The sequence below is a fragment of the Caretta caretta genome, chromosome 1 (genome assembly GCF_965140235.1).
Source record: "Caretta caretta isolate rCarCar2 chromosome 1, rCarCar1.hap1, whole genome shotgun sequence".
In the NCBI taxonomy this organism is placed as follows: domain Eukaryota; kingdom Metazoa; phylum Chordata; order Testudines; family Cheloniidae; genus Caretta; species Caretta caretta.
The window spans coordinates 176,486,689-176,502,379 of record NC_134206.1 but is presented as its reverse complement, the minus strand read 5'-3'; positions in this window follow the sequence as shown (position 1 = coordinate 176,502,379).

The following is a 15,691-nucleotide window of genomic DNA, read 5'->3' as shown; positions in this document are numbered from 1 at the left end:
ATATTTCTAAGTATGTTCTTTGTGTGTGGGTGTATAATTCCTCCTAACAAGAAATTAAATATGAGGGGATCAAATAACAGTTAGAGAGTATAATGACAGTTTCTTTCAGTTAAATGTCTGACTTCCATTTGTGTGTATTCTTTGGCTATTGTTGGTATGGTGGCTTCTCAACTACAGTTCCCACCAGCCAGAACATCTTTCTAGTATTTCTTGTCCTCCTCGATTCTCCTCTCTTTTCTCCATTGCCTATGCCTCTTGTTTTCTTTCTCCCTATACTGTTGTTTCAAAACAGTTTATTTAGCTCCACGTAGCAGTTAGAGATGCTGCCAGTATGAAAGACCCTATACAATATCAATTTGCATAATTCAATGTTATATACAGTACAAACATGCTTTTCCAAAGGTCTCAGATGGGGACAACCATAATCTTTGACTAAGGAAGGGTTTGGATAATTGGATGAGCTAGCTCAGCAGATTCTGAAGTTGGCATTCAGGCTCAGAAGATCCTGAGTCAAACTTCCAAGCCTGCTGAGCTAGTTCTCCAGTTGGCTGACTCACTCAGCAGAGTTTATGGCTTTATGTGGTGAAAAAAAGTGTGAATGCATCAAGACTTGGGCTTCAAGGTCTGTCTTGGAGGTTAAGTTCCTGAATGAGCCAGGACACTGTCATTCTATCCGTGGTAGTGAACTGCAGCAAGTATCTACTGAGTGGTGATCACTGGGGAGGGAAGTAGTAGTCACCATTCACCAAACCTAATTTACCTGAAACTGTGAGGGGACATAACCCTATTTGAAAGACCAGGCCAGCTGGGAAAACTGATGTTTCAGTAATCGATGACTGGCTCTATATTTTCATGGTGGTGACAAAAAATAGGAGGGAGGGAAATAATTTTGGCAATACAGAATATTAACTATAAAGGACTAACGGTGGCCTAAAAACGCAGGACATAGCAGATGAATTGCCAATTGGTGCCTTTGAAAGTCTTGATTTATGCTGGTCATTTTGGTAGAGTAACTAACTAAAAGGTAGCATAGTATAAGCGTATTCATTGGAAACTTTCATCTTAGTTTTTCAGTCACATTTCACTCTCTTTTGTGATATTTTCATCCTTTTATTGAGTCTGAGATAAAAACTAAGTTAAGCTACAGTTATTAATAACTTCAGGGATGTTGTAAATATCCCCAATCCAATCATTACAAATTTAGGAGATTCAGAGCTCAAGTTACACTTAAAAGAATTTCAAACATAATAACGTATGGAAATTCATAGTTAAAGCACCCAAACACCCTTACCTTGGTCCTGCAGTGATGTCATATAATAAAAATACAATTGTGATTAGTGAATAATAAATCTTGTAGTCTCAGATTTGATTAAAACTGGATTTTAAAGACACAGTAAAGATTTGCTTTGGCAGGAGGTGCACGCAGTGTCACTACAGGGCAGAGTCAAGGGTGTTTGTGTGCATTCTCATGCTTCTGTAAGATAATTGAGGAGAGAAGTCTAGGCAAAAGTAGGGAGCATGACAGTCTGTAGGAAGAAATGAGGTACAGGTGGGATGGAACTGATGGGGAGGAGGAGACCTGCAGAAGAAAATGGAAAGCCAGTACAGAGATGTGCTCAGCAGATGATCTTGTTAGTACTGTTTCTGTAACACTGGAAGGAAGAAGTGAGACAGTTACCGAAGTGAGGCCTGATTGAGTTTTGATTATTTTTTTATTTATTTACTTACTTACTTTTAATAACTACTAAAGTTATTAAACTAAACTACTAAAGTTGACTTTCATGCAGTTAGGGTAAAATTATGCCTTTTGAAATGCATATATCCCATTTATCAATGGAAGCAGACATGCATCAAAGGGCAGAATTTGGCTTATTTTGTGATTGGCCGTACATATGTATAAATCTTGTGCATCTATTGAAGTCCTAATGTAGATATCGTTACAGGTGCAGTATTTTTATATTCTTTAGGTCTAGTCTATGCATGAAACCCCTCAGTTATATAGGTTTCAGAGTAACAGCCGTGTTAGTCTGTATTCGCAAAAAGAAAAGGAGTACTTGTGGCACCTTAGAGACTAACCAATTTATTTGAGCATAAGCTTTCGTGAGCTACAGCTCACTTCATCGGATGCATACTGTGGAAACTGTTATATACATATTTTCAGTCTCTGTTCTTTGTTTGAAAAAGAGTCAAAACTACAGATTGTATAAGCTTTCAATATTCATTTTTATTTACCTCAAAAATGCAACTGATTTGCTTTGTGATGGCTTTTCTGAGGGAAGTGATGCATTGTAATCAATTTATTGTGTCCATTTTAAAATGTTAAGGACACTTTTGTTACTTAACTAGCAGCAATTTTTCTGTATGGGATTTTTCGGCCTTTCTATTTATTTATGTATTTATTTAGAAAGATTTTCTAATATTGAAGTAAAGCTATTTAAAGGACTTATTTCTATGAGAATTCTGGTCTAGCATATCTTAATTAAGTACATGCTTGTTATTGGGGTTTTTTTTGTTTTTTTTAATTAACACTCAATAAGACTTTAGGGAATAAGTAAGATAGATATCGGAGAGTATATTTCTACTACTATTTTATAATAAAGATTTTTTCTTTATGATTTTTTCTGTGGTAAGATATGACACACAGGCAAATGTTTACTTGATTGTCTTGATAACTGACTGGGAAAGTTCTTTGGAGATATTAAATATTTGTTTGTAATAAAAATGACATCTGAGCGTAATAGTTCAGTTAGAATTTCTTAGTAACAAAATGTAGAAAGATGCAAATTGTTCCTATGTACACATTAATTTGATAAAATGAACTTTTTAAATTTTTGTTTCTGGAACTACATGCGGATTCTGTAGATACTTCGGCCAGTGTTCACTGTCGGTTGAGTTTATTTAAAGAGCTTTTCTAGTCACCTTTGAACCCAAACGATTTCTCCAGATGTACAGACGTGAACAATGTAAAAATCTTGCTGCTTCAGCAGAACAGGATCCAGCTGGCAGGGAACTGGATCTGCAAGTCATTGGTTACAGCTGTGTTTCGATTTGTGTGATGGTTGAAAAAATAAATTACCAGATTAAATGGTTAGAAAGAGGACTCTTTGTTTAGCCCTTGTGTGGGGACTGAAAGTGTTTATGGTGCTGTTTTCTACACAGCCTTTGCAAAGTAAGTTGGACAAACAGATTTATTCAAAACTCCTCAGAAATGTTGCACATTCAGCTTTATATCATCACAGAAGAAACTGTATGTTTTTGTATAATGTTGTCAACCAGCAACTATTTTAAAGGTCTGTGGCCTCTGATGGTGGCAGTCACATTTCTGTCTTTTAGGCGTTGTAGTTTATCATTAGAATACAGTGTTCTATAGTTTAATAGTTAAACGCTTTAAAATGTGTCTCTTAGCATGCATACAAATACATGATGGCCTCTGTCAGATTCATAAATTGTTAATAGGTTTATTATTTCACTTTTGTAGATCACTTACCTTTCACTTTGCATAATAATGCTGATGCAGTTGTAAATCTGGCACACAACAATTTAGAAGACTAGATACAATGAAATCAGAAATTAAATGCCAACAGTTTGGACTATTAAGTATTTTTTAATGTTCTAACAATTTAGATGAATATACTCCCCAATGCAGGTATTAGGTTTTATTGCACAATAGCCCTGATTCTGCAAAGACATACATGCATGATTTTATGTACAGTGAGGATTCTCATTGATTTCAGTGAGAGTACTCATGCTTAAAGTTAACCACAAGTCTTTGTAGGATTGGGGAGGGAGGAAGAAGGGGTATGCTTTGCTAAGAACTATACATATTTTATAGTGCTATATTAGGGTGCAATCCCATGAGGTACTGGGAGCCCCCAACTGTCAATGTGAGTTGAGGGTGCTTAGCCCTTCACATGATTGGGCCTTACATTCTTGAAGTGAAATCCTCACTCCATTGAAGTCAATGGGAGTTTTACCATTGACTTAAATGATGACAGGCTTTAACCCTTGGAGACAGAGTCTGATGCCCTTACTCAAACTAACTAGTACCATATCCCACAAGTGATTCCACTCAAGTAAATGGAACTACTTGTGGAGTTAAAGTACTACTCAGTGTGCATAAGAGTATCAGAATCTGGCCATTAATAATAATAAATGCAAAGCCTGCATCTCAAGATCAGATAAATATATGAAAAAATCAATAACATGCAACTTTCAGAGGTGAAAAAGCAGGGAAGTAACTGTCAGATTTTAAAGCTTTAGCTGGCTTGTGGTATAGTAGTTTGCAAACCCAGAGACATTTTCAGTGCTTTGAATCTGTTTGTTCAGCATGATTTTCTAGCAATAATTTTAAGCAGACAATTTAGTTTCATTTTACAATTATAAAACCTTCAGTGGCCATGGATTGATATCAGTTACATTGTATCTATTAAGGCATATTTCTAAACAAATGCATAGATAAATATGGAATGTGATGGTTGTAATTATGTCATAATTGTTATTCTATCAAGATTTAATTACTTTCTTAAATACGTTTTGCACAAATCTTTTTCAAAGAGCTGTCTGTATTCTTTATGAAATCCTACGCAATGCTGACAGTAAGGAGAACTAAACACCAGAACAAGAGTTCTGTTCCAAGTCAAAAATGAAATCAAACAAGCTGGCCAAGTTCCACCATAAACCACACTCAGAAATACCAGAGGCACACTTAAAATGTTTATAATAGAATATTTCCCCCTTCCCCATTTTCTTGTCCCCCAGCAGCATTTTACATTAAGAACTATGCGACAGAAAGCCATGGTGGTGCAGAATAAATAACCATAATGTATCAAAAGCAGACAAAGGTGTGATTGATCTGTCTGGAATTGGCAGACTCTTTCGCTGCATCAGGCTGTTTCTTTGATCAATGAAGGTACAGCCTCTGACCCTTAAAAAATCAATGTAATTGATTGAAAGGGAAGAGACAGAACTATGAGAATGCAAGATAGTCTTTAACCTTCACTGTCTAGAAAGTTTTAAATGTTTTTGCATGCATTTAACACCTACAGTTTCATATTTTATTTTTTAAAAGATTTACATTTCTTGAGCCCAGTTTTGAAAACTCCTGAAACAAAGTTCTGGAAACAGTGTCACTTATTGTGAATGTATGTCAGAAAGGCATATCCTTTAAGCAACATTGTTCATGAAAGATACACACTGCTGTGCATCAGATTTTCTTCTATAAATTCTAGCCCTGATCCTGAGCAAACAGCAATGCAGATAGTCCAGTTAATTTCACTGGGAGTGCAGCCTAAGTAAAGTTGCTCACGTTTTTTTCAGGATCAGGCCCACTGAATGTTGCAACTACAGGATGAAATTTCGGCATGGGAAAGTGGGATCTCTGGCAAGAAACAACGTCTTTAAACCCTTTCCTGAACGTTTGTCAATAGATACAAAATATAGCTATCCATATATTAAATAAAGGAAATAAAGAAAAGAGAAATTTCAGAAAATATATTTAGCTAATATTTTAAGTCTATATGGGTCTCTGAATCTTATAGGATTAGTAGACTGTCTCTCCAAATAAAGTCTATCAAAAAATTTAAACTCAAACTTTTGCCCCGGTGATCATGTGTTTTATTTACATTCTGTGTTTTGTTTTACTCCCAGGCTGTTTCTTCAGATTAGACTAAAGGAGTATTAATATGAAATAATTAATAAAATCAGACTATAATGTGCTCTTCAATAGACAAAACAAACTAATTTACTCAATGTTTCATGCTTTTGGACTGCTTGAAAATGAAGAGGGGTGTGGGTGTGTGTATATGACTGGTTATTTTGTTTCACAAATAATTAAAAATGAAAAGATTTTTTAATTAAAAATATCAATAGAATCAAACAACATTTAATATGGATGAATATACTTCCAAAGTAATTCAGGCTGCAATAATTTGTGCTGTCATGTATATTAATTTTAATTAAGGACAGGTAAACTGAAAAGGCAGCAAAAAGAGGGGAAAGTAGTATTTCCCAAGTAGGAAGAATTCTTGCAAACTTGCACAGAAAGAGTTAGAAGGTCACTCTTTCTGTGTAAATTACTATTTTTGTGATTTTTTTAAAAAAAAATTCAGCTTCTGGTTGTACAGCTCCACTTTATGCAATTAAAATAAAATACATTATGTTTAAGTGGGAATTCTCATGACAGTTAGGGGAAACATTGTCACTAAAAACAACAGTAAGAGTGGATGTGAGGGGTTTGAATCAAGGAAGCAACAGAATAGATACTATATTTCCAGTTCATCTGGAATTTTTCTGAACTCTTTATCTCCTTGCTGTTCAACAAGAAGAGATTTCATGAACAGCCATACAAAGGTATGGCATACTGGTCACTCTCAGTCTCACTCTTAAACACTCACTTGAACAATATAGTAAAAGAGATACACTGAGAGGCTAAACAGTAAGCCTCCACTTACTTGCACTGCTACAAAACAACTCTGGTTTTTTATATCCCACTTGGAGCGCACACAGATTATAACAATTGAAACCTAGACACCACAATCACACATTTGATATCACTTACATTTCCCCTTCCTTTTTAGGAAGATACAGTCTAATTCCCCTGCAATAGTATCTCTCTCTTGTTGTCGTCCACCACCTCTTGCCTTAACAGTGTGTGTGTGTATACATATTGCACACACTGAAAAATCTCGTTAATATTAAAAATCACCTTTAGTATCATTGTCTAATCCCCCCTCCCCAAAAGATATCTCTGACACGAAGGTACTTTGACATCTAACATCTCCATGTCCAACCTCTCTGCTCATCTTTCCCTGCCCCCTCCCCAAAAGCCTCTTTTTTTTTGGTGACTGCAACAATGGCCGCTGCAGTCTCTCATTTTGCTCTTGATATACAGACTGCATCTTTCCATTGTGGATGTGAATGCTGTCCCCTTGTGGATGATGCTCGCAGTCTGAAATGCTGCCTATGTTATATTTGCAAAGTAAAGCTGAGCCGTGTGTCTGTGTGCCCTTCCTCTGTCTGATTTTGGTGCCGAATGCATCACATTCCCTTTTATCCCTACAGGACAGTAGCTAGCTTCTTTCTGAGTCTTGTGCCACTGTCGATAGAGCCCGTGCCTGTAAGGATGTGAACCTGAGCTCTTTTTTCCCCCACGACATTAGTGGCCATGTTGTCTGCATGTCTAAATCAAGGTAGAAATTAAGTAATTCCTGACTGAGGACTAAGTCCCTTGGGTCCCCTTCAAAAGGCTAAGCACTGAATCATTTTCTAGGATGAATCTTACTAAAAGGAAATAGGCAATTTTTTCCGCTTCTACGAATGAAACCAGTTGAATCACTAAATCAGACAACTGATCCCCAATAACAGTATGTCTTGTATAATGATATTGCAGAAAGTTTCCTTGAGCATGCTTCAAAAAAATGTGATCTGATTTACAAGACGTATCTCAAGAGTGCCATACCCAAGCTCCTTCAGGTATACTCCCCTGTAACAGCTTCCCTTGACTTCCTTGCCTAAACCTTTTGTATCAAGACAGCCATTGAATGCTGCTATCCCAATCTCATGACTCACCGCTACCCTCCGATCCAGCCCCAAAATATAGCGAGCACCAAAATGTGTTCTATTCATCTATGTCAGCACCCTGAGGTACAGAGCATATTGTGTCAGGTAACATTCATAGAGCTGTACGGACTTATGCTGCACATCCTGCTTCTCCAACTGAAAACAGACCTGCAATTAAAAGATGTGGTTCTGGGTGGAAACAAAGGCAATGCATACAGAGATTGATGTTATTGTGCCTGTAATGGGGATTATTTTATTATTTTGAGTGTGCTGGTGGGAATATAACAGATTTAAGTAATCTGGAGTTCTGGGTCTATACTCGCTATACAGTAGCATTTGTTTTGGCTCCCCCCCCCCCCCACCCAACATGTTAAAACTTGAACAAGAAAGATATACGTGTTTTGCTAAGATGTTTTTGATATAAAGCTTTCTGATCTTTTCAGTACTTGCAAAAAGAAAAACTCGTTACATTGATGGAATTTTTGTCTATAAGCAGGAAATGTGAATCGTAAAATGAGAGCTAAAAGACTCTGCTTCCGTGGCTGAGACTGAAAGCTCTGCCTTCCTGCTGTTGCATGTGGGAGAAAACTGTGGATGCAAAATGTAAAAAGACAAGGGAGATTTTGTGCAACTCCAGTATGCATATAAAGGTATCTTGAAATAAAAACTTTCTAACAGTTATTCATGGACTGAAAAGAGTTTATCCTAGAGGTTCCTTCACTAGGAATGTATGGTCCCTAACTCGGTTGTGCGGGGAAGAGTTCTATAATATTGGATTAATAGCAAGGGGTGACCAGCTCCAGTGTAATTCAACTAGTCCTGTTGTATTTGTAATCTCCAAGGAAACAGCTGAGTTGAATGTTAATTAAACAGTGTTCTTTGATCCACCCAGCCACTCCCAGAGGCATAATAGCAATCATATATGGCAGATACATAATGGTATGTTTAAACGAATGCCTCTAACCTTGCCATATTCACATTTAAAATATTTTTTGCTGTCCTGACTCCTTATCCCATATCATTTAAAGCCTAGGGGAAGAAACTAAGTTCAACTTTGGTCCATCTGGAAGGCAGGGTGACAGGAAGCATAAATTCCTATTTAAGGCTATATAAGGGTTAATGATTAGAAGAGTGGAATCAGGAAAGACCTTAAGCCCAGATCTATGACAGTGGTAATTGAGCTGATTGACTACGACATCTCGTTTCAGACGACTATTGATTTAATTTAGTCTGTGTGCCCCTTGGTCCCAAAGGTGAAGCCTCAGCACTTGAACCTGGATACTTTCCCTACTCACCGTCTGGACATAAATTTACAAAATGTGCAGCCATTTAAAATTTTGACTCGTCCTCATGGCTTTACTCTAAAGTTTCTAATATCAGCAGGTTAATGTTTTTAACCATCGAGGAGACAGAGGCAGAGAGTGTGAGATGGCACAGACAGAGGAGGAAAACAAAAGATGTGGCTAGTATCTGCATCTGTTGTTTTTGATTTGCAGAGCTAGCAAGGGCTTCTTTTTGGAAGCTGTCCACAAAGCTGGGCTATCAGGAGGCAGTTTGCTGTACACAAACGTTCAATTATTAAAATAGTAGAGGTTTTCCCACGTGTGATAGCCATAGCAAGGTCATGACATTAATTTATCCAGGGCATTGTGGGTAACTATACAGAAAAAAGCATAAAGGGCACAGATGCTGGAGCAGCAAAAAATGGATGGGTCTGAGCAAATGGAGATTAAAAGGGGATGACCAATCTAATGTACGTATAGCAGTAAGAAGCTGGCATCCATCAGACTATTGATGGCAATAAGTATTTTAAGCCATGCTGTGAATGTGTTAATTTTTTTTCTAGCTCAGTAAATGCTAAACTGAATGCTGTAATCCTGTATTTTGTTCAGTTTTCCAAATCTGATTTCAGTCTTGCTTTTGTTGTCTCATGCTTGGCGTTCTTCTCTCGCTTGCTTTCTCTGTCTGTGGGTGTGTGCCTCTCTCTGAGATTACAGACTTAACTGTTTCCAAATTGTCTACTTTTGGTTTATTAATGATGATTGTTCATGAGTTGGTGTACAAACTGGGTTTAGGTTTCCTACCATGATGTTTTTGCTTTCTGTAGTCTGGGGGTTTGTAGTGTTTTCTCTAGAACTTTTCTGCGAATGGATGCCCTTCACGTTTGCTGCAACAGTGACATTGCCAAACTGCTACCTTAGTTGGTACTGCAGTGTTGCACTGCATGTTGGGATCTATCTGTGTGGGTAAGCTGAGAATTTCTATAGCACCAGACAGCTTTTAAAATTGGCTTGAGAATTGTGTGCTGCTCATCCCTCTTTTGTAAATAATTTTTATACTACAAATCACTGTGTAGTGGTATTGTCTGGTAAAATAATTGCTAACGTAAAAAGGAAACACTAGTGAGTTTATCACGCTGTATGTCATGAAAGTACCTGGTTTTAAAAACAAAGGAACAAGGTAAAAACACACACCGTAACTGTGCTTTATGGATTTTCATAATCTATAATACGAATGTGCCTGCATTTCAGTTAACAAAGCTTTGTTTTCTACTGTGTGTATAACTTACAGGTATTGAGCATATGTATAAGACATACATTATACACTGTAGTATATATATATATACACACACACACACACACACACACATAAAAAAACCCTAGATAAACTACACAGAATATATAAATCAATATATATGCATTATGAGGTACTCGCATGCCCAGTATTCTGTATATTGAGTAGTATATATTGCTTCTGTCTCTCTCTCTCTCTCTCTCATACACACACACACATGCTATTTTGTATAAGGAGGTCTAAAATAAAGAATGACTAATGTCTTGTGAGGCATTGATTTAAATCCAGCAATTTATGATTTCAACACCATATTGGTGATTCAGATCTTGGCAATGATTTGTCTAAAATAATATAATTCCTACCAAATGAGAGTACATCTAGTTTAAAAAAAGCAATCATTTGAATTCACATTAAAATTAGAAATTTTCATTTTCATTATTCAACAAAAAATAGGAGAAAATTCTGGATCCCAGCAGCTTATGTCCTTTGCACCAATATTTATTCAAGCAAAGGAAAAACTGAAGAAGGCGTAGAATGAACTCTAAGACTGTTAAAGAATTGCTGGCATTATTTCTCCCTAGATCACGTGTGAGCCTGGGTTGCCTGCTATTCCTGAGGCAGAGGATCGAGGATGAAAGTCTGTGTGTCAGAGCCTGTTTTCACAACTGCATTTGGAGATCTGTCTTATTGATTAGGAGAAAAAGGGGGAGGGAATAGGAGTGTGAGGTGAGGGGAGGACCGACTGACTACTGGCTTATTGCAGCTCAAGACATTTTCTTCCGGAAAGATGTCAAACAACTGAGACACAGCAACAGAGGAAGTAGAAAGGTGGAAAAATAAGAAGAGAGACCCTTTGGAAGAAATGAAGGCATTTCTTATGAGAGCCTTGAGGCTTTTTTTTTAATCCTTCCAACATCTGACCTGCAAGGGTTAGAATGCCAGCGTCATGCAAATGCCGCAGTCCAGCAGGTCTGAGAGAGGGTGGATGCTAGACAGTGAGTTAATGTTTATGATGAGTGCAGTGAAAATACCAGCCGATACCACCCCCTCCACACACAACCGCTCTGAGTCAGCATCCGCTGCTTTGCCTTGCCTTTTTGTGTGTGTCTGTGTGTGTGTGCGCATGTGTGTGTGTGTGGCTGTGGCTGTGTGCGTGTGCGTGCAAGGTAAAAGCGAGTCAGTCAGTGAGAAGCAAAGGTACGTTTGAGAGCAACTAAAATCTGACTGATTTCCATCTTCAGAGCATCAGATGTATTCCCTAAGGAGGATGGGTCTATGTGATGGGGGTGGTGTAATTATGTTAATGTCATATTTATAGAGGGGAGAGATTTTTCATTCTAATTATTGGTTTGAAAGCCGTGGTCAAAAATTGCTTGGAAAACCATGCTCAGGTTTTTTTTTTTTAAAAAGGCATGGAATGAAATCTAGGGAATGCTTGGATTTTTTTTATTGTTTCATTTAACTAGTTAGTGTCTAAGGCATAACTGATTTGAACAGTGCATACCAAATGACAAAGAAAAACTCCTATATAATGTTGCATTATATAACTGACCAAAATATTTGAAGTAATCCAAGATGTATTAAAATCTGAGATAATATTTGGAGAGAAGAGTGAGGGAGGGCAAGGGGGTAGTAAGGCAATTAGCAAATATTTTCTTCAGCATAGCTTTCTGTACAGCTTACTTGTAAATGGATGATTCACCTGTTCTACTAGCATATATTCTAATTCTTCCCCCCCCCCCCTTCTCTTTTTCCCTTTAAAGCTGAACCGCTTCCTGAAGAGCACTGAATTTTCTATACCAGATTCTACTTCAGTGGCCAGGACCTTTATGGCCACTGATTCTTTTGCTCTGGGTTCTGAAAAAACATCGTGGATCCATCCCTAAAGTAGAAATGTTATTTTCCGTCCCGCAAGCAAGGCTAAAGATTGGAGGAGAATGAATGTGAATCTAATTCAGGATTGCGGTCGTGCCATTCAAAGTTTTCAGCTTCAGAACAAAATGATTTGGGAAATATCAGTTTTCTTACTCTATCAACAATGTTTAAAAGTTGTAGGTGGTTCAAGTGACTTGACTCAAATAATGACAATCTTTGCATGTCAATAATTTCTACAGTTTAAGGAGTGAAAGGTAGTTTTGAGTTTGGAAAAGAAGAAGCTGTTACTATCAGCCTGTAGTGGGATTAAATGTTGAATATGGGGAAGAGGCAAAAAGTAAATAGATGCCCGAAACTTATCCTTGCACTGAGGATGGGTTTAAAGTGCTGTATATCCTAGGGCCCACCTTACTGTAGAGGTATAATGGGGAAATATTTCAATTAGAAGCCCATTAACAAGCATTTAATCCTTCTTTAAGGCATTAGAGGAAATAGAATAAAACATTTACTGTACAAATCTGCTGCAAGCAGACTTTAACCCACTTATAGACTTATCCTTCTGATGGATTATACTATGGCTACTCAGGAGTCAGAATAGTAAACATTTTATTTGTGCTCCTTTTTTCCAAAGTTGTGGAATCTGTTCTAAGAAGTGTCTTGATCAATCAGCTGATATTATTGTTTTGAATGTATGTGTCTATATTGCCTACTTATTTGATCTTTTCCAATCCCTACTTGAAAAGGTGGGGGTTTTTATACAACAGCAACAAAAGTTTTACTGAATGTAATCTTGACGACTAAGTGATTCAGATTATTTGAAGACGAATTCTACTGGATCATATCGGACTTTTCCTAGTCCCTGAGACCCTAACTTGTGAGGTTTTTTAGCAACAATCACAAGTCAGGCTCTTGGGACCTAGGCGGAGGGGAACCAGCAGCTTTGGACTTTATTGATTGTTTATCTGCAATATTAACAGAACCAAAGGAGATTTTCTTATCTGGGGGAAAATATTTATTTCAGATGTTAAGCACTAGTTTTATGCTACAAAAAAAAATTGTTGCTATGTATTGTACAATATCAAGATTCTACATAATTTGTATGTTTGGAAACCTATATTGTAGTGGATAACGTGTAACATTTAGAATTAAAATGTAAATGAATGACATATCTACATAAAAAATCAGATACTGAAGGATAAATGCACTGTTTTCAACCATAATTTTGCTATTATGGATCCTTCTGGTGGATAATCAAAACAAAACACATTTCCAAATGTATTGCTATAATATTTAATGAACTTTTTGAAACTTACAGATTATATATTGATCTGTGAGGCCTAGCAAATGGATTCATCCTGTTGCCTTTGGGGTAATAATGTGAGCGTGCAAGAAAATTGTTGCTTCTCTTTTCCTGTAAGGCAGTGCAGAGATTCCTTTGTAGTTGTTACTATTTCTCTTAGCCTATATAATAATACAATAAAGATTCTCTCATTTGGTGTATTAACCCCTTACTCTGAAAGAAAAGAGAAAGCTGGTCTCAAATTCATAATGCTGTGTTGAAGTCACTTTGCCCACAGAACTACATACTTTTCTTGTACATACTGTATCTCCGCAGAGAAGACAGGACACCGGGAATTAAGCTCAAACTTTAGTCTCTTCCCTCACTTTTACTTTTCACTTATAAAAACAGACTAACTGTTGTGTTGTCCCCATATGCTGAATACTTCAATGACTTCAACATGAGATCTGCCAGGACACAGCTAATTTGTAATGTCTGTCACTCCTAAAGTACTGAACCAGAACACAGAGAATTTGACTGTATTTCTTAATATTTTATAAGTAGTTTGGTCCTGATTAACTTTTTTTTCAATTTCTTGTATCTAACCCAAGATGGTACAGCACCCTGTTATTAGTGTACTAATGTCACATTTCACTGATTGAAACAAATGCTTTATTTAGGGCAAGCATCTAAACAATTTGGTCATTTTGAAACTGATATTTTGGCTCCAGTTTATTTTTTCCACATATGTGGGAGGAATTGTGTTTCATTGTAACGCTGTTGTTAAAATAAATTATTATTAAACATCAGAATAATTCAAGGTTTTGTTGTCCTATTTTCTTTCAAAACAAACCACACTCTGTATAGTTTTCAGTCAAGTCACTAAAACTACAATTAAAGCTTTACTTAAAAAAAAAGTCTTACCTATCCCAAAGATGACAGTAGTTTCTAATAACAATGAAATTGTTTTCTTCATAAAGCCATCAATCTAGCATGCTCAGAATACTCAAGAGTTACTTGGAAACACTTGATCCATCCTAGATGTACTACTAATTCTTTTAAAGAAAGGTGTATTGACCTATGATGGTTTCTATTTATGCAATCTGAGAAGAGTAGATCTAAATCTGAGTAAGCAAAACTAAAATATCAAACCAGGGCGATGCACTGATGAGGCACTTTGGTAGCAATTGACTTTATTATACATAATAGATTCTGTGACTTGTTTTAAAAACAATATTAAAGGTGTTGATCAGGTGAACATGTATTCTGCCCTGATAAACTATATAGTGAGATCTAAATATATTGTGTGTGGTATAGACATGCTGATATATAATAACTATATTATTTAAAATATGCATAACATTTTCCAAGGTACAAATCCTGATTATGCTTCATTTATCAGATAAATAGTGCATGTATATGTATACATTAGAGATCTGGAGTGCATTTATGTATAAGCACAATTTTCTTCAATGTGATTAGTTCATATCTAATTTGTCCATGTCTGTGATTCATTTTACAAGTATCCTTAAGTGTAAAAAAAAAGACATTAGATGATGCATTTTTCACCTGTCTCAGTCATGAACTAATAACACTAAGATTCCAAATATTTTCTGTAAATGACAGTGGTGATCAAATGAATCCAGAAAATAACCACGTGTGGCTTATTTAGTGTTACACCAAAAACATGAATCCAATGAAGGGGGCAGAATATTGGCTTTCAGCAATTGCTTGAACTCTGATAGTATAGTGGGTATTGTATACCCGCCCTATTCACCACTGGCCCTTGGAAAAGGGGGAAAAAGTTGGAGCACACTAAGCCTTTTTCCTGTTCAAACAATGCCAAACTAAGAACTGTGGCACATGTTAAAGCCTCCATAAAAATATATAGCCCAGTCTTTTACTTGGGCAAAACTTCCATTGAGGTCAGGGAGACTTTTTGCCCATGTCCAGACTGCATGATCAAGCCCACAGACAGCCTATAGAATGCAGTCTTATTTATACTTTGGCACCATGTATTACTTTGCTTTATTAGCTGCTTGGCAGCAAACAGATCTTTTGTTCTTATGATTTATATATCAAAAATGTATACACACACATATACACATAGATATAGATAAAGATATAATGTGTATTCATTCATGTGTCTGTTACCTTTTCTGTTGCAGGATAATATTTTCTAAATGCTATATAATATGTGATTTTGGGTAATCAGCTCATGCTACAGCTTAAAAAAAAAACCCTCTAGCAACGGAGAGAGAGAGAGAGAAAATGATGTGTGATGCATACAAAAAAGGAGTTATATTAACAATTCGATGAATTCCTAGTTGGTAGACCAGACTGAGCCAGACGCATATATTAACGGCTGTCTGCTGCTGATGTGAGCCTGCTCAATGCGGTGGAAAT